The sequence below is a fragment of the Diabrotica undecimpunctata genome, chromosome 7, assembly GCF_040954645.1.
Source record: "Diabrotica undecimpunctata isolate CICGRU chromosome 7, icDiaUnde3, whole genome shotgun sequence".
NCBI lineage: Eukaryota > Metazoa > Arthropoda > Insecta > Coleoptera > Chrysomelidae > Diabrotica > Diabrotica undecimpunctata.
The window spans coordinates 100,434,659-100,457,543 of NC_092809.1; the positions used below are offsets into that span (position 1 = coordinate 100,434,659).

General features: G+C 32.5%; 1 protein-coding gene across 1 annotated transcript in view; it reads right to left on the reverse strand.

The window, feature by feature from the left end:
- Drgx (Dorsal root ganglia homeobox) overlaps positions 1 to 22,885 on the reverse strand; it is a 294,960-nt gene that overhangs the window by 185,530 nt on the left and 86,545 nt on the right. The gene's annotated exons all lie outside the window — the stretch shown is intronic.

The window sequence follows — 22,885 nt, forward strand, 5'->3', positions numbered from 1 at the left end:
GCCAATGAATCGGAGCTTCTGCACCTTTACCAATCCATCGATTCGGAAAATGATTACTCAACCAATTACGACACCTTCTATCAAAGTGTGGTGGAGCTCCATCGTGCATAAAAAATAAAGATCTTCGCTCGTTTAGCGTTAAATCTTCTAATATCTCGAATAAGGAATTGTTTAAAAAATCAAGATACATATCACCATTTAAATTTCCAGGTAGAATATGATAACCTATTAATTTGTTACCTAAATTTGCTGCCCAAACATGAACTTTAAATGAGTGTTGGTAATGTGATACCCTTTTGACTCGTGGATTCTCATCACACCAGTAGTGTGCATTATGGGAGTTAAACATACCTTGTCGCGTAAAGGTGGCCTCGTCCGTAAAAAGAATGCATTTTAAAAAATTTGGATTGTGGGCTGTCCTTTGCTGCAATGTTTCACAAAAATCCACTCTAACCGGTAGATCATCTGGCAAGAGCTCTTGGACTTGTCTGTAATGATAAGGATGTAATTGCTGTTCTTTCAGTATCCGCCAAGTACTTGAAGAAGAAGTATTTGTTTGTCTTGCTATATTCCTTACGCTAACTGTTGGATTTTGATCAAGTAAATTTAAAATATTATTTTCTTTATTAATTGTTCTTGTTGTTCTCGGTCTACCAGAATTTATTTTATTTGGTCTCACATTCCCAGTTTCTCGACAACGGCTTCTCGTTCAACGGCTTTAAATGTTTTTTTACTTGGTAAGTTTCTTCTAGGAAACTTTTCTGCATAACGTGTCACAGCTGCACTAGAACATCCTAAACATTCGCCTAAGGTTAATAACATGTCAGTGTATTCAACATTTGAGTACATTTTGATTTGATTTTACAAATAACAAGGTTTCAAAACTCTAATTATTATTGATTTATCGTCATAACAATCAATAAATGTCAGATTTCCATGGCACACTTGGAGAAAATAGAGGTATACCTATTAGAACTTTATCATTACTACCAGCATCAATTATTACTTCATAATTTTCAAATCAAAATATTCCGAAAACGGTACACAGTATCGAGTTTTACCAAGAGTACCTTTTTCGTGTAAAATTGAATGATGTTTAAGTTTACTTGAAATCTTGATTAATAATTATACTCTTAAAAAAGTTATATTGACTAATACTTAGTACGATCCGTGTAACTAGCGCCCTCTATGAGAATCAGATATAAAAACAAATTCATGGGATGTATCAGCTTCCAAAACATATTCGTATAAAATTTCATTAAATGTTGCCAGTAGTTTCGGCAAAATCGTAAAAAATGCGTAAAATTTTTTTTTCAACGCCCTGTATCATGAAAACGGATGGCGTTACAAAAATTTTTTACAAAGCAGACCCCAATTATTTTTCAGTTTCTTACCTACCCTAGAGACGGGGTTACCTTTTTTTGAAACACCCTGTATATATATATATATATATATATATATATATATATATATATATATATATATATATATATATATATATATATATATATATATATATTGTAAGATATAACAAATTTTGTGGAAGTTTTGAAAACAAAGTTTTCAGTGTTTTATTGTTATATAAAGGACAATAACTCTAAAATTTAATATACGCTTTGTGATATACAATATTCAAACTTTTAGTAACACATTGTATGAAGTATTGTTTCGATAGATAAAATACAATATTGATATTTAAAGAAAGTTTTAATGTCAACTTTAGTATCTCATTTTAAGTTATATACAGTGTGTTTCATTAATAATTGGAACTATTTCAACTGTAGATTTCTGGGATCAAAATATTAAGATTTAATCCAAATAACTTAAATAAAATGTGACTCCTTACTGAGTTACCAGGATGTTTTATTTAAAAATTTTACCCAGTACTTTAAAACTATTTGACATATTCTTATTATTCTTAGCAGGAAGTGTAGGTACTGCACACCCTGCTAAATTGTGTTAAATAAACGTTACTGGCTACTATTAGAGACGTATGAGCGGGGAAAGTTAATGGTTGACCAATCCCAAATTCTTCGCTACTGTGGCGAGTATATCAACAAATGGATGGATGTGCAATGGGTGCAAATATTTCTGGTGTCATTGCTTAACTGGTTTTGAAAGATTTAGAAGAATCTGTCATGAGTCATTTGGATTTTAATGTACCATTCTTCTACCACTATATCGATGACTATATCTGTGCTATCCCAACAAATAAAATAAACAAAATTTAGATTATTTTAACAGTTTAAAGGTAACTATATAAACTGAATAAAATAACAAAATAAATCTTTTAGATATTACCTAACATGGCATTAATAACACAGTGAAAACCATGTGGTATACAAAAGAAACATGGTCTTCACGATATCTCAACTATAAATCCTATTATCCGTTCTCCCATAAGAAGTCTGTAATTATAAGTCTTGCTGATGGATCTATAAAACTAACAGATCCAGAATACAGACTAACTGCAATAAAAAAAAAAACAAAAAATGTTCTTATACATAATGCATATCATGAACACCTAATCGAAACTATTTTAAAATCGACACTAAATAAATTTTACAATACAAATAAGAATAAACCCAACAGTATCAAGAATACGTATACAACTCTTCCATATATAAAAGGTTTATCCGAACAACTAACGAATCTGTTAGCCAAACATAACATAACAGTGGCTCACAAAGGCAACAACCATTTAAAGTATTTCACTAAACTAAAACACAAACTCCAACACTCAAAAAATCACATGTTGTTTACGAGATACCATGTATTAACTGTGAAGCTGTCTATATTGGGCAAACCAGTCAACTGCTTCAATGTAGAATTCGTTCTCACAAATATGACAAGAACAACATCACTGCGCTCACTGCGAAGAAATATAAATTTGACTTCGGAAACATCAAAATTTTAAAAACCGTGCAAAACAAAAAGAAGAGGGAGATATACGAATCAATAGAAATAAAAAGAAATACATACGCAATCAATGACAAAAAAGATACACAGAACCTAAATAAAATATATTTCAATCTGATTTAAATAATAAAAAATATAACACCATAAAAGACTCTTAAAGTCCTAACATATCTCCATTTTACCTTTTTCGAAAACACCAACAATACGCCCATGTAAAAATAATTATATATTAATGACAGTAACCCATGAGATATCAGATATCAATTTTTATTTTTGTCAATTCCTTAATGTCAGTGTCCCGTTTTACATTTTGGTAAGATTTTAACATATTTTAAAATCACTTTTTGTTCATAAACTTGCACACTTTAGAATCTTGTCAAAGGCAAGGATTTCCTGCCGAAACGGTGATTTCAATGGACAATAAAATCTAGTTCCAAATTTAATATCACTTATTGAATCTAAACCCAAGAAACACTAATTTTATATATATATATATATATATATATATATATATATTCAACTTCAATGTGTGCTAAACAGCGACAGTTAAAATTTTTAATGAAGACAGTTTACATTTTTTAAAGTACTCTTGAATGTTATTTGATTAAAGTGAATCATTAAAATTAATGATTTTTACGTTTGAGTTTTTTCAATTTTTAGAAAATATACGCAGAACATTTAAAAACATTTGAAATTGATTGGTGAATAAATAAAATCTGTCTGTCCAAAAGACTAAATATTTAGTGGAACTAAATTTCCAAATGGTCTGGCAGTCTAATGCTAATAACAAAGGCTTTCATGTTTATTATAATCAAATAAAACATAGAGGACACTCCACTCGTATCTGTCACATCATCTGATTGCGCTTAATATCCTATGCATTAAAGTGTTAATTACCTCTCCGACATACCAAAGGCCAAAGAATGTCGATCTGAATGTTAATCTCTGCAAATAATCCTAGCTGGCTTGGCTTTTGCTGGAAGGACCTTAATCACCGATGGAAAATCACATACAATTTGTGTCGGCACGTACACAATCATCACACGAAAATGACATAAAGCAATAACATTGCGCGAATTTCACAAAGGGTATTGTTTGGTTTGCATATAGATAATGGATGATATAAATCCATCTATTTTCAACACCAACCTCTCAGAGATGGACTAATGTAATTTTTGAGTTTATCTCATGCGAGGGGGAAAACTTTGATTTTATTTTTTATTTGTATATATTAATAAAATATGGGACCACTAAATATGAGAATTAATTTGGTGGTGTCAAAATAAAATGTTTGAATATTATATATATATATATATATATATATATATATATATATATATATATATATATATTGGAATTTTCCAATTTTTTTGTAGTCACTATTATTTCAAAATAATTTTGGAATACTGATAATACTCATATAGTAGGCTGATGTACTCAACTGGATTGAAATATGTTTATTTTGACGTTTATTCAGTGGTTAGTGTCATTCGTACATTTTATCATAAAAATCCTTCTTCACGTAAAGGAAAAATCATACTAATTCGGTTATTTTTAGTTTAATTTATTAAGTTTAATTAAATATTGTTTTGATTTAACTAAGTTTAAAACAAGTATCTCACCAATTCGGCACTGCGATGAAGTCCAAGTAGCACATATTGTAATGTTGTACGAGGAAGGATATGCACAAAAAGGTATCGCACGACGTCTCAGCAGAACTGAATCTATAGTTTCAAATACTCTAAAAAGGTACAGCAAAACGGGAAATTTTGTACCAAGGCCTGGTCAAGGACGCCCAAGATGCACAAATGCAATTGATGACCGTTTTTTGGTTCTTAATTCTACACGAAATCGTTCATTGACATCGATGCACTTTAGAAATGGGCTATTAAATGTTAGACAAGTTAATGTGAGTTCACAAACAGTTAGACGAAGATCAAAAGAAGCAAACTTAAAGCCCAGACGCCCCGCCCAAGTTCCACGTCTTCTCCAAAATCATAAAGCTCTTCGTTTGGAATTTGCAAATTGGAAATATTTGTTGCAAATGGAATTTGCAACACATATTTAGTCTAATATCGACAACTGGAAAAACTTTCTTTTCACTGATGAAAAGAACCATAACCTTTTTACCAGAATCCTATTATGGAAGCCAGATGGTCAAATCTACGTCTACAAAAGAATTGGAGAACGATTCGCCAGCTGCATTCTCGCCCAGACCCTTAGTTTTGGAGTTGATGGCATAATTCTTTGGGAAGGTATTAGTTGGGAGGTACGTACCGCACTCGTGGAAGTGATTGGACGGATGACTGGTGATTCTTACGTTTAAAACATCCTGCAAGATCATGTTTTGTCATATGTTGGTTACATTGGATATGAAAGATTCACGTTAATGCACGATAATGCTCGACCACATGCCGCTGCCATAGTAAGTAATTGTCTTGATGAGGTCCAAATTCGAAGATTGAATTGGCCACCGTCTAGCCCGGATTTAAATCCAATAAATCCAATAGAGCACATGTGGGATCACCTAAAACGCAGCATACGACAAAGAAATCCCGTTCCAAATACGATAGAGCAGCTTCGGCTTGCTGCACGCACAGGATGAATGGAATGCAATTTACCAAGGATATGTCCAAAATTTACTTGCAAGCATGCTGAGAAAGATGCAAGCAGTAATAAGAGCTAGAGGGGGAATACTTGTTACTGATCATGCACTTCTTTCAGTTTAAACCACTTGTTTAAACAATTTAAATTATCATTTAAGTTTAGAGTAAAATAACCTTATTTACCTAATATTAATTTTTTTCACAATTTTCTCCGCATAAAAACTTAAAATTGTGCATTAAACATTGTTAAAATAAAGTCTATTTTACAATAAACGTCTTGATTGACCAGAATTTATTTTGAAGAAACAAAAATTTGAAAATTCCAAAATATTCGATATATATATATATATATATATATATATATATATATATATATATATATATATATATATATATATATATAATTATATATTTTATATATATATATATATATATATATATATATATATATATATATATATATATATATTTCTGCTTTAGTACAATTAAACCTAGAGGTAAGATTAATACTATTTCAAGAATTAGTATTAAACCTAATAGTCTTCCGGGTTGAACAGCGTCGATTATCATTGCGCCAAGCTTTCGACATCCTCTTTGGTGTCGTCTTCAGGGTTTCCGAGCCCCCAGACACTACTACACTGATCACTAACCAATGCATTACTGTAACTGCAGTCAATTACAGTAATAGTAGTAGTTTTTGATGGTTGGACTCATCTGATATGTACTGTTCAGTAAGTCTAAAATAGGTTTTTCGTCATCTATCTTTCCGATGAGGTTGAAATACAGATATAAGATGTTCAGCAAAAGTGCTTGCTTATGAATTTTGGTCTAAGTGTTTTAAAGTAGGTAGTGAAATCATTTTCCTTTATTGGTTTGTATGGTGGGCAATAAACAGCAGATAAGATTAGTTGTCAATTTCAGTCTTCTATTGATATCGAGGTGGCCTGTATGTTTAATTCTTCAATTTTGCTTGTTTCATTGTGCCTAATACTATTTCTTACTATTATTATAGTCCCGGCATGAGATTTACCTTGTGGATGTGGACATTCAGAGGACTAGGTTTGATAATTTTGAACCTTTATATGTGCCTCAGAAATCAGCATGACGTCAATGTTGTGTTGAGAAATAAATGCCTTTATTTCTTCGTCATAATTTGTCAAACCGTTCGCATTCCTGACTACAATCTTTAAATTTCTAAACATTTAGTTTGGACAAACATTTTGTCCATAAACTGAGGTTGCAACATGGTGGCTTGTTGGATATTTTGTTGGTTTACGAGTTGATTGCTCGTTTTTCCAGTTATATTGGCCCAACTTGGTCCAGCCTTTGTATTTGTTGGGTTTTCTATTTTTGGTTTAAGATTTTCGAAGAGTTGGGAAGATTTTTTGTATTTGTTTGTATACCTGATAGCCTTTGTAGTTGGCAGGATGGTTTTTAGAACAATTAACACATTTTGCTTCATTAATACGCCTTTTACTTGGGCACTGGCTAGTAAAATGATCTCCTGTTTACTTGACACAACGTGGATTTCTGTTGCAATACTTTTTGGTATGACCATAGGTTTGACATCTTCGATATTGTATATCACGGTTAGGATGTGGAGGTTCAATTTTAACTATTGTGTTCATTAATTTGGTAACTTGGTACACGTCTTTGTTATTTTTGTTTGTGGCTAATTCTATATTAAATAAAGGAATGCACTTTTTAGTAGCCCTTTACCGAATGTTAGATATGTTCAGAACCTTGTGGCGCAGTTCTTCAAGGGTTTTTTTAGATCCTCCAGTTCTGTCGATTCGTGGATATTATTTAAAACTACACAAAAACTACGATTTTCTTTTAGTTGGTATGGGTGAAACTGGTTTTTTGATAATGATTTTGTTCTTGCTATTACTGAAATACATTAGTACTATAGGTAACCTGAAGAGGGTAATACGATTTTATAGAGTTCTGATAAATACGGAAGGTGAACAAACTAATATATACAACGTGTGTGTGGACTCCGTGAAAGGATAGAAAATATGTTGATCAGTGGCGTTGTACTTCTCGTATATGTAGCGATTTGAATTAAATGTCTGTAATTATTACAAACTCTCTTTCAAAATTAGTTGTACTGAAACTTACTAAAAATTCGTTGAGCAATAATTTTACAAATATAACACTAACAAACAAAATGGAAATATTACAAGAACTAAATATTATCAGCATAAAAAATACTGGCAATTCGTTAATACAGTTAATTATAACAGATAACATTCAGAAGAAGACGGATTTTTATAAAGAAGTGTACAAGGATTTGATATATTAATAATTTGTTCATTTAAGAAAGGTGTGTTTTAATAAAAGTAACAAACAATTAAGAAAACTGTAAGATAATGTTTGGCGCTCATCATGAAGAACAAGGCAAATTAAAAAAAAAAAAAAGAAAATATCTATTTTTACACAACTTTTACTCGATATTTAATTTTGTGAACTTTCGAATCAGTCCTTCCCTGTGTTTAGTGATGCAGTGCTTTGTTGATGGACACGAATGAGACGTGATTAGTTGTCATTTCATTCCGGCCAATCCTTTCGTCAAATGTTATTTTCAGATTTTGCATACCAACGAAAATGGAAAGTTCGTATCTATTGTTTTGCTCGAGTGATAGATCGTATTTTGAAATAAAGGTTGATGCTACAAATTAAAAATCTCAAGATAGTAGATGAAGAGGGCAATAAATAATTGGTTAATGATAATACAATAATATTTACGAAATCTGAACAAAAATTAACTCTGAAATAATATAAAAAGTATAGTAACTAATCTACTTATAGTAATCGACAAAGATCGCTTTACTCGTTACATGACATTTTTGTCAACAATTGAAAAACAAGGAATTCTCCCAGTGGAATCTAAATGTCTACCGCTACAAAGTATTTCTGCACCCGACCCTTATGCAGTTTTAGACTCGCCTATATAATAGGTTTAAGCCTGTATCTGTGTACCATATAGTCAGAAATCATCCTTTTTTACCTCTTGTTATTCGAAGGCAAGCAAGTCTTTGCACTTTTCTTAGTTTTGAGATGGCACTTTTTTGCTACATTTTGGACACCATATCACTAATGCATAAGTAATTTCTGGTTTACCACCACGTTATAAATCCAATTTAACATGTTCGGTTTTAAACCTCACATTTTTTCATAACTTTCTCTGGCTACCATTCTCGTAGTAACCGCTTTAGTAGTAGTAGTAATAGGAGTAAGCCTTGCGTCTAGTAATACCAAAGGAACTTTACTTGACTCACTAGATTTAGATTTGTACCATTTAGGCTTAGCTCTCTCTAAGTTACTCATCCCTCTATTATATGATTTTGTAATTCTGGAAGCTGATGTTAAGCCCTTCATTTAAAATTCATTCTGTACCTTGTCTGTGGCATTATAGAATAGTGTTGTATTTTTATTAATCTAATTTATTGTCTTTATTTATTATCAAAGGTTCTAAACTTATAAAACTTACAAGTTTATTTAAAGTCTTTATTTGTACAATATAACTAATTTATTTCACACTAAGAATTATATAATTTATTTACATTTATTACAATACGCGCGTTACATTTTAAAAACTCGACGCGATGTTATTTTCAGACTAATTGTCCTCAACAAAATTCCGTCTTTAAATAGAATACAAATGAAGGGTACAGGCAAAGAAGGTGTTATGTCAATTTTTGCAGAAAATGAGTTTCTGGTCCCCTCTGTTAGCCAGTGACCTAGACTACCATTCTATAAATCAATCACCGCTGTAAACGTGTTCAGTCATGAATAATAACATATTTTAATTTCTCTAGTCAGGCTAAGAAGGTGGCAAGTCCGCGCGGTCCCGGCGAACAAAGTGCTTTGTCAGGATGTACACGTAAGCGTCGGCTGATGCTATTACATCGGCAAATTCCAGCAAATTTAGTAAACAAACGTGTTTTCCTCAGTGAACTTGTGTTTATTACAAAAACTAAGTAATGGAGAGAATTGACCCTGAAATCGTTGATAACGACATTTCGCCTTCAAATAGAAATAGTAAAAAAAGAAAGAAGTATGGAAAATTGAGTGATGTAAATAAGTTATCAAATTTGAGAAGCCATACTATGGGTGAGGACTGTAGGTGTAAGAGATTAAAGTGTTTTGAGCGTGTACCAGAAAATGCTAGGAACAAAATCATCCAGAGTTTTAATCTGCTCAACTCAGTTGATGAGCAGAATATATATCTGTGTGGTTTGATAACGACCCTTCCAATCAAACAACGAAGACCAAGGCAACAAGAACGAGATGCTCTTCTTCACGATGCTTCCTTCCGGTACCGTGTAAGAGTTGTAGAAACCGAAGAAAGTTAGCCGTGCTGCAGCAATCATTAAAACTAACAGGAGATGCACCAAAAGATCGTAGAGGTAAGCACACTAATCGGCCACACAAGCTCTCTATTGAAGCAAAAAGTACGATAAAAAGTCATATTGGATCGTTTAGAGGTCGTAAAAGTCATTACAGTATGCATGATACTGCTAAGGTATACCTACCAGAAGAACTAAATATTAAAAAAATGTTTAATATGTTCTGTGAAAAGTTTCCAAATGAGAATGTATCATATGAAACTTATAGGACCATTTTTTCAACCGAGTTCAACATATCATTTGGATACCCTAGATCTGACACATGTAGTCAATGCGACGAATATTTAGCTAAGATTAAAAGTCTAGAAGCTGAAAAACTCAATTTATCGCAAACAGAAAATCTGAGGCAAAAACTAGAGGCAGATATAAACCGGTTAAACATAGAGAATAAATTACACAAAACGAAAGCAGAACAATTTTATAAAAGAAAGAGGGACGCAAGAACACGTAGCCAGAAATTGATTTCCACGGAAGCAATCTGCATTTCAGTTGCAGCATCTGCAACTGCAAAGGCAGTTGTCTACATATGCATTCAATATCCATGTTTTGTCTACATCACAAAGCATATTTTACATTTATCCCGAAACAGTTGGAAAAAAAGGGAGTGATGATGTCTGCTCTTTGCTACATCATTTTGTATATAATTATCTTAACCCTGAAGTTCGTGAACTAGAAATATTCTGCGATTCCTGTGGAGGACAGAACAAAAATTACACTATGTTTCGTTTTCTACACTATGTAGTGCATGTAGAAAAAAGACTAGATTTGATTAAGGTTACTTTTCCAATTAGAGGCCATTCGTACATGGAGTGTGATAAAGATTTTGGATTAATAAATCAAAAAACACAAGTGGAACTCCCAGAACAATGGCAGGAAGAATTCCGAATGGCTAGAAAGAAACCCTCTCCTTTTCAAGTAGAAAACGTTAACCAAACGTACTTCAGAACCTGGACATCATTCTTGAGTAGACGTTATAGAGGAACATGTCCATTTCCTTCTAGGCCGATTAGGGAAATGAAAATAGAAAAAGAACATCCAAGGATGATACTTCACCGAGACAGCTACAATGGTGCGTGGGAAACTACTGTTGTTACTGATCCCAAATTTAAAACTAAAATCAAATTAGAAGGCAACCAGTTTAAACTGCCTGATCACTTGTATAAAAGTAAGATACACATTTTTACCTTTGAAATATTTCTGTAACAGGAAAATTTCTTTTAGCGCTTTTACCCATTAGTAAGATGAAATGGAAAAATCTCCAAGAGCTGAAGATATTTTGTGGCTCAGCGGCTCAAGACTACTTTAACCAGTTGCCATATTTGTAGAAGACAAACTGATGACCTTTGACCTTTATGATTATTGCGGTAAGCTAGACAACCTCATCTATATACGAATTGACCATAATTTTTTTTTGTTCTAGGATGAATAAAGCACTCAATACCTGAAAAATTTTACCACATCCTCTTTTTCATAAGGACGCCTTTAGTTTTATTTACCTACATTTTAAGTTTACTGTTACAATAAAAATATTATGTTTAGTAAGTAGTCTATAATATTAAGTTATTTGACAAAACACCTTTTTGCCCTGTAAAAATTGCAATTTTCTACAAAATGTTTTTTATGCATTTGTATTTTGGCTATTCACATTTAACTGTCTAATAGGTAACATTCCAATACATTATTAAAAAATTTGTCACTTTTTATTTTCCTCTAATAAACAAACACCAGAGAGTCCAAACCTTTAAAACCGTTTTTCTCGAAACTTGTTTTTTGACATATCACCTTCTTTGCCTGTACCCTTCAAATATGCTTTATTGTTAGGTACTGAAAATTTTACAATTTTATCGACAAAGCTTACTAAAAGTCAAAAAAAGAACAACAATTTAAAATTTACTGAAATTACGTAAATCGTTAATAACACAAAATAAATGATAATAAAATACACAATCCATTGCCAAATGTAAATAAAGATGCAATAAAATTGCAAAGGGAGATGGTTGTATAATTTTTTGCCGAATATAACATAGATTTCTTTACTAACTCAGTGGAAGGGATCGGTAAATACACATCAAAGGTTGAATTTCTGATGCAGTAGTCATGATTAGATCTTGCTGGAAAAACAGCAGGTGTTTACGAATTAAGCAAAGAGTTTCTAAAATATATAAGGAGGGAATAGTTAAAATCCCGTGATTTTTGAAGTAGCTTCTGCAATGTGTTATTCCACTGAGGCCAAAAAGATACAGTATTTCTCTTTTTTGTAATTTAAAAATAACATCAGATTGGACAGCTGTACTGGAACCCCAAAACTGAAGATCATATCGAAGATGAGACTCAAAGAAAGAAAAAATATGTTATTTTGGAAGATTGATTTCCTTCGAAACAGATCTTATTGCATAGCAGGCTGAGGCTAGTTCCTTACTTTACAAATCGATATGAAGGAACCACTTATGGTTGCTGTCTATAAAAATACAAAGAAATTTTACAGAATCAACGATACTGATCTAGTTGTTATTAAGAAACAAGTGTTGAAGAGCACCTGTATAGGATATTGCAACTGTCTTATCCACGTTAAAAGAGAGTAAATTATAGTCGGACCAGGTTTTTATTTTAAATAGATCAGAAGTTATGGTTGCATAAGGAGTTGCAATAATAGAGTTCCTACAGGTGATACTGGTATCATCAGAAAAAAGAAAAATTTTTCCATCGATTTTTAAGTTAGTGATGTCATTTATAAAGATAAGAAAAAGTAGAGGACCCAATACCGAACGTTGTGGTACTTCATATATAATGCTTTTTTAACTAGAGTCAGTATAATTTGCGCTAACTAGTTGTTTCATATTTCTCAAATAAGATTGGAACCAATTTAAAAAAATACTTTGAATTCCGTCGAAATTCAGTGTTTTTATCTAAATGTCGTGTTTAACACAATCAAAAGCTTTGGCAGAGTTACAAAAGACAGTGACAGTGTAAAGATTAGTGTTTAGTGCTTGATAGACTTCATGTAGTACAGAAAATATGGCATCACTGGTACATTTATTAGATAAAAAGCCGAGCTGACTTTGTGATCAAATGTTGTTTTCAACGAGAAAGGACATAAGTCGGACTTTTATAAGTGTCTCAATAATTTTGGATAGGACCGGTAGTAAGATAATAGATCTATAGTTGTAGGCATCCGATTTTTCTTCACCCGTATGAAGAGGAATAACAATTATTGTCTATAGGGACTCTGGAAATATACCTTTTCCGAAGAACTCATTAATTAGTGAGACCAGGACTTCCAACACATTTTTTGGAAGATTTAAGAAAATTTTTAGGCATAGTCCATCAGTACTACAGGAAGATTTGCTTTTGATACTACTGATTGTTTGGATCAGTTCGAATTTATCAACTGGTCTTATAAAGAATGAATTTGAGACTTTTTTAAATTGTAAAGAAAGGAAATGGGAAGGAAGGAAAGATGATGTTATATCTCTGACTGCGCCATTAAATTTACTGTAATGTAAGTTGATCAGGTCATCCGCATAGCCTAAGCATAGGTCCAATTTTAGACTACAATAACAAATAATGTAATAATATATCATGCAAGATATATTACTGCATTAATGTAAAATAACTAAAATGCGATCGAAAACTATGTGACAAGAAGAAGGGAAGTGAAAAAATTGTAGAAAAAAAGAAAAGATAACAGCTGGAAAAGCAACTGAAAAACATAGAAGAAGCCTACATAAATAAAAAGGTAAAGAATTTCTACCAAGAAGCTAAGAGATAGAGACTCTACTAGAGAAACTAGAATCAATAATCCACAGTATTGTAGAAACAAAGAAGGCTTACTTCTAAGTGAAACAACAGAAAAATTAAACAGATGGGCGAAATATTTCGAAGATCTATTAAATACAGACCAACAAGATCAGCTTAAGGGAAATGAGAGTTGACAAGAAGATGAAGAAGGGACATGCCAGGAACCAACTTCGAATGAAGTCAAAGAAATATTAAGAGACCTAAAAAATAACCAAAACTTCAGGAGGAAGTGGTATCCCAGCTAAATTTTTAAGGAGGGTGGCGAAAGATTAAAGGAAAAGAAATTTCAATTGATACTAATAATTTGGCAAAAGGAAGAAATGCCAAAACAATGGAGTACCGCTATAAAAACTCTATCTATAAAAAATGAGACAAAACGGAGTAAGAAAACTATGGAGATAAAGCACTATTAGAAGTAGTAGTATAGTAGTTAGAAATTAATACAAAATAATAGCTACGAACAAAACTTAGGATTACATATGCTATTTGTCGATTTTAAACAAACATTATCTTGACTAAATAAATCAAACGATGCTATATGAGGCCATGAGAATATTGTAAATACCAGAAAAGCTTATAGGACTAGTGAGAATGACGCTAAGGAACACGATAAAAATAGAGTAACAATGGAAGGAAGCTTTTCAGACAGTTCACAGTGAATCGAGGTTTAAAACAAGGGGATGCAATATCAACTAATTTATTCAACCTAGTATTAGAACAAATCGTAAGAAGATCAAATATAAGCACAAACAGGACTATTTTCAATAGCAGAGAACAGTGCATAGCATACGCGGATGATGTGGTGATACTAGCGAGAACAAAAAAACATTTAGGAAAAGTTTTCCAGAAATTTGAAGAAGAAGCGAAAAGATGAGGATTAATAATAAACCAATCAAAAACGCAATATATGACAATGAGAGGAGACATAACAAATAATAGCAAATATATCAAAATGAAAGGAGCAGAGATTGTCTACAGTTTTGAAAATGTGTGTAAATGAAGAATTTAAATACTTAGGAGTAACCGTAATGAACACAGGAAAAGAAACAAAAGAGATAGACAAAAGATTAATGAAGGGAAGCAGAGCGATATAGTCACTAAATTAATTACTGAAAAATATCAAGAACAGCTAAACTGCGTATCTGCAATACAGTAATGAGACTAACAGTGATGTATGCCAGTGAAACGTGAATTATGAACCAGCAAAAAGAAAAGAATGTAGAGATCTGGGAAAAAAATGTGCTCAGAAAAATCTTCGGAGGAATAAAGCAAAAAATATTGGAGAAGACGAACAAATAAAGTAATAATGAGAATGTATGAAAAACCAGCAATTATGGCAAAAATACGAGCCCAAAGAGCTAGATGGCATGGTCCCATTATACGAATGCCAGAGAATCGAAATGTTCAAACAATACTGAAGGAGGGAGAAATGGGAAAAAAGAAGAGGACGTCCAAAGAAGAAATTTTTGGAAGCAGTCAGTCAGAAATAGACGTGAGAAATTGGAGAGAGAATGCAAGGGACCGAAAAAAATGGAGGGAAATAACCAAGTTTTTAGAAGCCAGCTGCCTACAAGACCAGCAGCGCTGTGACTATTACTGCTGTGACGTTGAGGTTCAACCATTTTGGCCCAACTAGAGTTTATATCAACATTTTCACCAAAAAGAAAGACATATATTACTTTTTACTTTAATAAAAACTTACTTAAACTAAAGTGTTAACAATTGCGATGGGTCGTGGTTGCAACCTCACATAATGATTGAGAGCCGAATGAAAATTTTGATTTTGGTTTACCATTCTTGAGTCCATCGGAAGTAGGATATTGTTTTGCATTGGATTTTTCAAAAATACAACCCAAAAACGAACGTCTACAATTGTTTGCTGACCACCTGGTGGACAATTATATTTCCAAAAATGCCTTATTTTTGCATTGTTTATGGGCTAAATCAGAAATGGGCTAAAGGAGCAAAATCTCTCCATGCTAAATTTAATGCCAGTTTCCATTCGGCACATTTGTCAATTTTTTCTTAAAGCCTTAAAACAATTTCAAACAGGCACTTAAATAAAAATGCAGTCATTTGTATGAAAATTCAAGAATACGTAACCCAACTGCGAAGACATAAGCAGTGTATAGTTAAAAAAATTGACGAATATAAAAATGGATTCCACAAATTCTGATTTATTTACAAGTAATCTTTTTTTTTATTTCGATTCACAGGAAATATGATAACAATTTGCTTCATTTTATCTATTTATTAAACGAATATCTTAGTTTTTGCTATAACTTTTTAAAATAACAGCGAAACTAATTTCGGTCTGTAAAATAAAGAACGGAAGTTATTGCAGGGTATAAATCACATTATAACTCATAAATTGTGTTGTCCTGAACAATTTAGTACATATATTTATTTAAAAAGAATAAACTAATAAAAGTGTTCTTATTCGCATTGACCAAATTTGGACGAAAACGTGCCGACAAGGAAAAACTCGAAAAGGAGTAAACTAGATTAAGCAATTTCCGCGAGCTTTCATCATCAGAAGCCGCCGATGAAAACTTTCCCGGATAAAATCCAACAAGCATCGAGCAGATCAGTGACGTACCTAGGACAGATGAAAATATATCTGAAAGATTAACTATGAGATTATGTGTATATTGTAATATGTATTATATAATATGAAAGACTAACAATATACACAGAACAAAGCATAAGAGATTATCAGTACGGTTTCAGAAAAGGAAGATCCACGATAGACGCTGTACATACGCTAAAACATATGATAGAGAAAACATACGAGTATGACGGAGAAACACATATACTTTTCCTAGACTTTATACAGGCGTTTGAGAAACTAAACTGAAGATAAATGATCCAAGACTTACAAGAGAGTAAAATACCAAATCAAATTATAAAAATGATAAAAATGACAATCCCAAGCAACAACATACACCGGAAGAGAAAGAACAGAAATAACATAAATAAAAAATTGAGTAAGACAAGGAGATGCGCTCTAAGCGGTACTATTTATTCCTTAGACAAGGAAAGAGAGAGGAGAGGTAACGCTCACTTAATAAACTTTAGAAAAGTGTAGCCAGTTTCGATGTGACCGCCATGTTTTGCTGCCTGTACGTTGTCCATTACTATCTCTCGAAGTTTTAATGTCAACTTTGGTACCTCATTTTAAGTTATATACAGTGTGTTTACTGAGATACAGGATGTTTTATTCAAAAATTTTACCAGTACTTTAAAACTATTTGACATATTCTTGTCATACTTAGCAGAAAGTGTAGGTACAGTACACCCTACTAAATTGTGTTAAATAAAAGTTACTGGCTACTATGAGAGGCGTACGACCGGGGAAAGTGAATGGTTGACCAATCCCAAATTCTTCGCTACTGTGGCGAATATACCAAAGAATTTGTCATGAGTTATTTGGATTTTAATGTACCATTCTTGTACCGCTATATCGATAACTATATCTGTGCTATCCAGGGTTACCAGGTCTACTGATTTTTCAGTAGATCTACTGATTTCAACTTTAATTTACTGAAACATTATTATATCAATCTACTAAAAAATATGTAATGATGAAATCATGTTTAAAAAATGATCATTATGTCAGTGTTCAATTATAAATTTTGAAAAAAACTCATTTATTGATATATACCCATCTTTCTCAATCTACTGAAGAAATCAAATATGACCTGGCAACCTTTCTGGTGCTGGTCGATTCTGGTGCCGGCTTCAGTCAATTCTATACGATTACGTGTCCCCTCTCTTTTCTTGTCTAAGATTTATTCTATCACTAGATAAGATAATAAAACAGCTGTCAAACCCAGAAGATATAAACAACAATGCAATACATATAATATGATATGCGGGACGATATAACCCTAGTAGCAACAGATAAATTGGCATTCAAGAGAACCAGAGCATTCAAGAAATAGAAAACGAAGCCAAACTGAGAGCACTAAAAATAAATGAAAATAAAACAAAATACATAAACGAAAGTAAGAAAAAGAAGTCACAAATGACATAAATGACAATAGTGGCACATAGTAATGAAATGAAAGTGTATATATATGAAAAGAAGTTTGTTTAGAAAGAAAGAAGAAATGTTTAGAGATAAGAAGATAAGCCAAAACAGAAAAATGAAAAGCTACAAAACGACCATGAAATCAATAGTAGTATATGCTGTAGAGACATTTACATTAACATCAAGATTATGAGAAAAATACTGGGACTAAAGAGAAAAAACGAAGAAAAAGCAAGACATATGAATCACAAAATACAAGCATGGATGGGTTAAGAGAACATATTTAAAGCAATAAAAGCACAGAGATTGGATGGTATGGGCATATATTGTGAAGAGAGAAGAGCAATCCGTTAAGAATTATAACGAAATGGATACTACCAGGTTAAATAACTAGAAGCAGACCTAATCTAAGATGGAGACAAGTGAAAGAACACTTAAGGATTATGGAAATTAGAAATATAGGAATCACAATTAAAACGAAAAAAGAATAGAGAAAAGTAGTGGAAACAGCAAAGTTACACCAGAAACTGTAAAACCAAACCCAAAATGGGAGCAACTGTTTTGTGCTAGGTCGATAAATCCTCTCCAATGGCCATCAACTAAATGAATGGACAATATTAAATATGGAATAAACTTTGTATTAAATGTAGTCATGATTCCCCAGGAAAATTACAGACATCAACACTTCAACTACAAACTGATACCAATCGTGGATATTGGAATCCAAGATTCGACAGAAGAGGAGAAACACGGTAAGTTTCAGGTCTTAAACATGCAAAAATGTAGTTCCAACAGATAAATAAATAAATCTATTTACAGCTAAAATACTTGAGCATACAATAAAAAATTTAAAAAATGCAAATAGATTTTCTAGATCAACGGAATGAGATGAGTCAAAAATTGTACAAAAACCGACCGTGTAGGGGCCTTTTTAGTTTCGTTTAAGTCTTGGAAAAACACCTTTCTTACTTGTGGGATACTATAACCATACTGGTCACCTCTTTAGAAAAGTTGTACCAGTACAAGCTTCAAACTTTTATAAGCAAATTCGTAGACTTTTTCCACTTTTTCTTTCAAATTTTCGATTTACATCAGAAATTAACTTTTTCTTCGCAGAGAGTTAAACTTGCAAAAATAAGATCTTGAGAAAGCTTTATTTCTCTTTCGGTGATCATTATCGATGGAGAATAAACGGTTGCTTCATGTACGGAACTTCTATAATTTAACAGGAATAGAGGAATTTAAGTATCCCAATCTTTTTGATTATTAAAGACAAACATTAAAATATATTAAACAGTTCTATTATGTCTTTTGACCATTCCGTCTGATCGTTGATGGAGAGGCGTAGTGCTCTCTGCTAAGATGTTCATTAATTCTGGCCATAATTCTGATTCAAAATTTTGTCCTTGATCAGAATCCAACTCTAAATGAACTTCATGTCTTGATACGACTTGTCTTATGAATTCTTCTGCTACTGTAGTCGCTTTTTGGTTAGGAAGGGGTGCAATTTCAAGAAATTTTGCGAAAAATAATCTATTGCGACCATTAAGACTTGTTTCCTCAATCTGTCATCAGATGTAGTCCGAGAATATCAATAGAGATATTCTCTTTCCTAGATTTCTAGGTGATCTTTATCTACTAGTATTACTAGTAGGGCAATCTGAAGGGCTTTTAAATGTCAATCTGGGTGAATTATTTTGCAAATGCCCTATACTTCTGCAATTAAAGCATCTTACTCTTTTAGAATAAAACAGGTTACTGGTTATCTGGAATTGTGAATTCCTCATTTTTTCGAAATCTTGTTTCTTTTAATTTTGGGCTAGATCTGGAAATGATTTTCGCCGCTTTATACGCCTGGGCAGAGATTAATTCTTCATCTAGCGTTTTGTGGTGTTGCAGTTGGAGAGCTTGTTGTATTTTAACATCCTATAGTGCATCTATAAATACGTGTATACCAATTTGTTCCAGAAAATCTTTAGGTGCCTGAGGGTGCACCAAATGCAATAATCTTTTAATATCAGCTTTAAAATCTTACAGGCTTTCATTATGTTTTTGATAACAAATTTTCAGGTGACTTTGGAAAACCTTTGGATACTGCTGACCATAGTTCGTTTCTAAAGCTTGAATGGGGGAGGTGTATTTGGCTACTGCATATCCTCGAAGTGGGACTACCAAGAAAACTGATATTTTTGATTTATTCAGTTCAGCCATTTGCCCAAGCTGCAGCTTCGAATTGAGAACAATGTTTTCCATGCTGTTTAACTGAATGTGGGTGGTTTTAAAATTTTGCTAGTTCTCTTTGTGTCTGGTTCAACTATGGAAGATGATGAATCTGTTTGTTCTTATTCGACATTAGTTACTGAAATATTATTAGCCAAAGAAACTTGGTTATTCATTTTTCTTCCTTACTAAACTATTTGCCTTTTTAAAATAAAATTTAAAATCGTTTTGTTGTTGTTTTTGTTTCTAAATCGTTGTTCCATACATATCTTTACATTACATTGATGAACATACATCTTACAGCTGCCCAATTTTAACCGCTTTAAAATATCGTAACAGTAGGTTTAATAATTTTAAAAACAAAAAAAGGAATTTCTTTTAGTATTAAGTGCCATTTAATATAAATATTTCCTTCTTGTGTAAAAATTTGTTCCACCAATGGATAAAAGGAGCATCAGAATCCAGAATTCAGAATCCAGAAACTTTAATTTCAGTTGTGCGTAACGTAATTACTGCTAGACTGAGGATATATTAATTAAAATCTCATGTTTAATTCAGAGAAATTGTATATTTAATCTTGTAATCTGCTCAGCTCTCCGCGAATTAAAACCGCAAGCAAACATCGTTTATTTCGAATACTCATCAAACATTTACAAATTTTATCGATTTTATATTTAGCGCTATGGATTAGAGTGCAAACAGAAACCGAAGTGCTTGTATGTATGATTTAATTCTATCTTTCACAGCAAATTTGTAAACATTTCTATTTACAGTAAGGTATGTAGTTCATAGTATAGACCATTAGAGCATAGAAAATGAAAAAATATAAGATTTTTTTTTGTTGATAAATTTTTTGCGGATGATTTAACGACAAAAAGGTTCTTAAAAAACGATTATTAAAATTAAATTTTGTACCATAAATGTTGGAAATATCGTTGGAATTGCGTCTAAATTAGATATGTTCTGAATGATTCTCGCTCATATATCGGTTACATGAGCCAATATACTATTGTTATTTATATTTCTGATCTAACAATAAAAAAATAAGTATTTAGGGTCGGAAATGGCTATATTTTGCATAAAAATCAATATAATTTTGCATATGCTTGAACCAATTTTCGAAGCACTTTTTCCACTCAGATTGAGAGTTTTAAGCTTCAAAACTTTCAACCGCTTCTTCGGTTAAATAAAATGTGTGGCAATAAAAAGAAATCATTGGGTGCCAAATCAAGACTGTACGGCGGATAACCCGTTAATTCGATGTTTTGGCCGGTCAAAAGCTCCGTTGTGTGTGTCGATGTGTGTGAGCTTGCATTGTCGTGGTGAAGAATGATTCGTCTATTCTCATTTTTTTTTCGAGTTTTACTAAAAATTTCGGGCAAACAAATAATTGCCTACCATTCAAAATTGACCATCTTAAGTTCTTGTAACTGCACTGTAGCTACATGATCATTTATACCAAAGAAACAAACGACCATTTATTTGGATGTGCTTCTTCAACGAACAACTTTTGTTGGATTTGGATCATCTTGGAACACCCATACTGTCGATTGCTGTTTTGTTTCGGGCTCATATGCATAGATTCATATTTCGTCACCTGTACAGATGTTATATACAGCAGTGATTGTACCGCTATCCCATTTCTTCAACGTTTCCTTGCACCAATTGACACGAGCCTGTTTTTGACCTATTGTCAGATTATGTGGGATCCAACGTGAACAAATCTTTTTTACTGCCAAATGATCATGCCATAGCTTATTGATGCTTGTCGTACTAATGCCCAAGGATATCTCAATCTCACGGTATAACACGTGACGATCTTGCTCTATCAGTTCACGCAAAGCATCGATGGTTTCTGGTATAACAGCCGATTTTTAACGACCTTTACGGAATTCGTCCTGCAGAGAGCGCCGACCACAACTCAATTGATTGTACCAATTTTTTACGCTGCTAAAGGAGGGTGCTTGATCCCGGTATAACGATTTAAGCTCATCGACACACTTTTGTCTTGATAATCTACGTCGAAAGTTATGATAAATTATTGTACGAAAATATTGATCATACGTCAATACATTCTGAGTGCACATATAATTAAAAATGTCAAACTTTCTAATGCTAGTGTTAGATATCAGTTAGCAGTACTTAGTGTTAATAGCTCTCGATGTTCTAATAAGTTTTTGACTGTGCCCTGGAATCGATTTCCTAATCGCTTGATTTTTCACTTACACGTATTAGTAGAGAGTACGATATGCTCGTAAAATATCACCACGTTAAAGTGAAGGGGAAAATTTCTTAGCTCCGTTGTTTTAGAATGGAACTTTAAATTGAAACGTACTGGAAACATTTGCAATATCTCCCTTTCTCTGGTATACAGAACATTTATTATTTTTTAACTGGAGTAGCTCGAGAAAATAATAAGAATTGGTCTACTTTTACCTTCCGTAAAAATCGTAAAATCCCGAAAAAATCAATTAATTAATTATTGCTTAGATAAGCTTTAGAGAGCGTCCATGCCTCTACTATATAATAATGTAGAAAATACATAGCATCTGATGATAGAGTTTTTTTTACTAAGTGGTAAATCGTGACTTCTGAAAAGAGACTTTATCTTTACGAACGCTGATCTTGTTTTCCCTATGCATTGTTTTATTTCAGTAGAGTGGTCCCATTGACTGTTTATGTTAGTACCAAGATATGTGTAGCTGTTTACCCTGTCAATTGGCAGTTGGTTTCCCAAAAGATGTGTATTTAATATTTCGCGCTTACTAACTATTATGTACTTTGTTTTGTTCGTATTCAGATCCAGCCCAGATTCTCGACTTATATCTGATATGCGCGACATTATTGCTTGTAAACCATCTAGGCTATCTGCAAAAACTTCTGCGTTGTCAGCATAT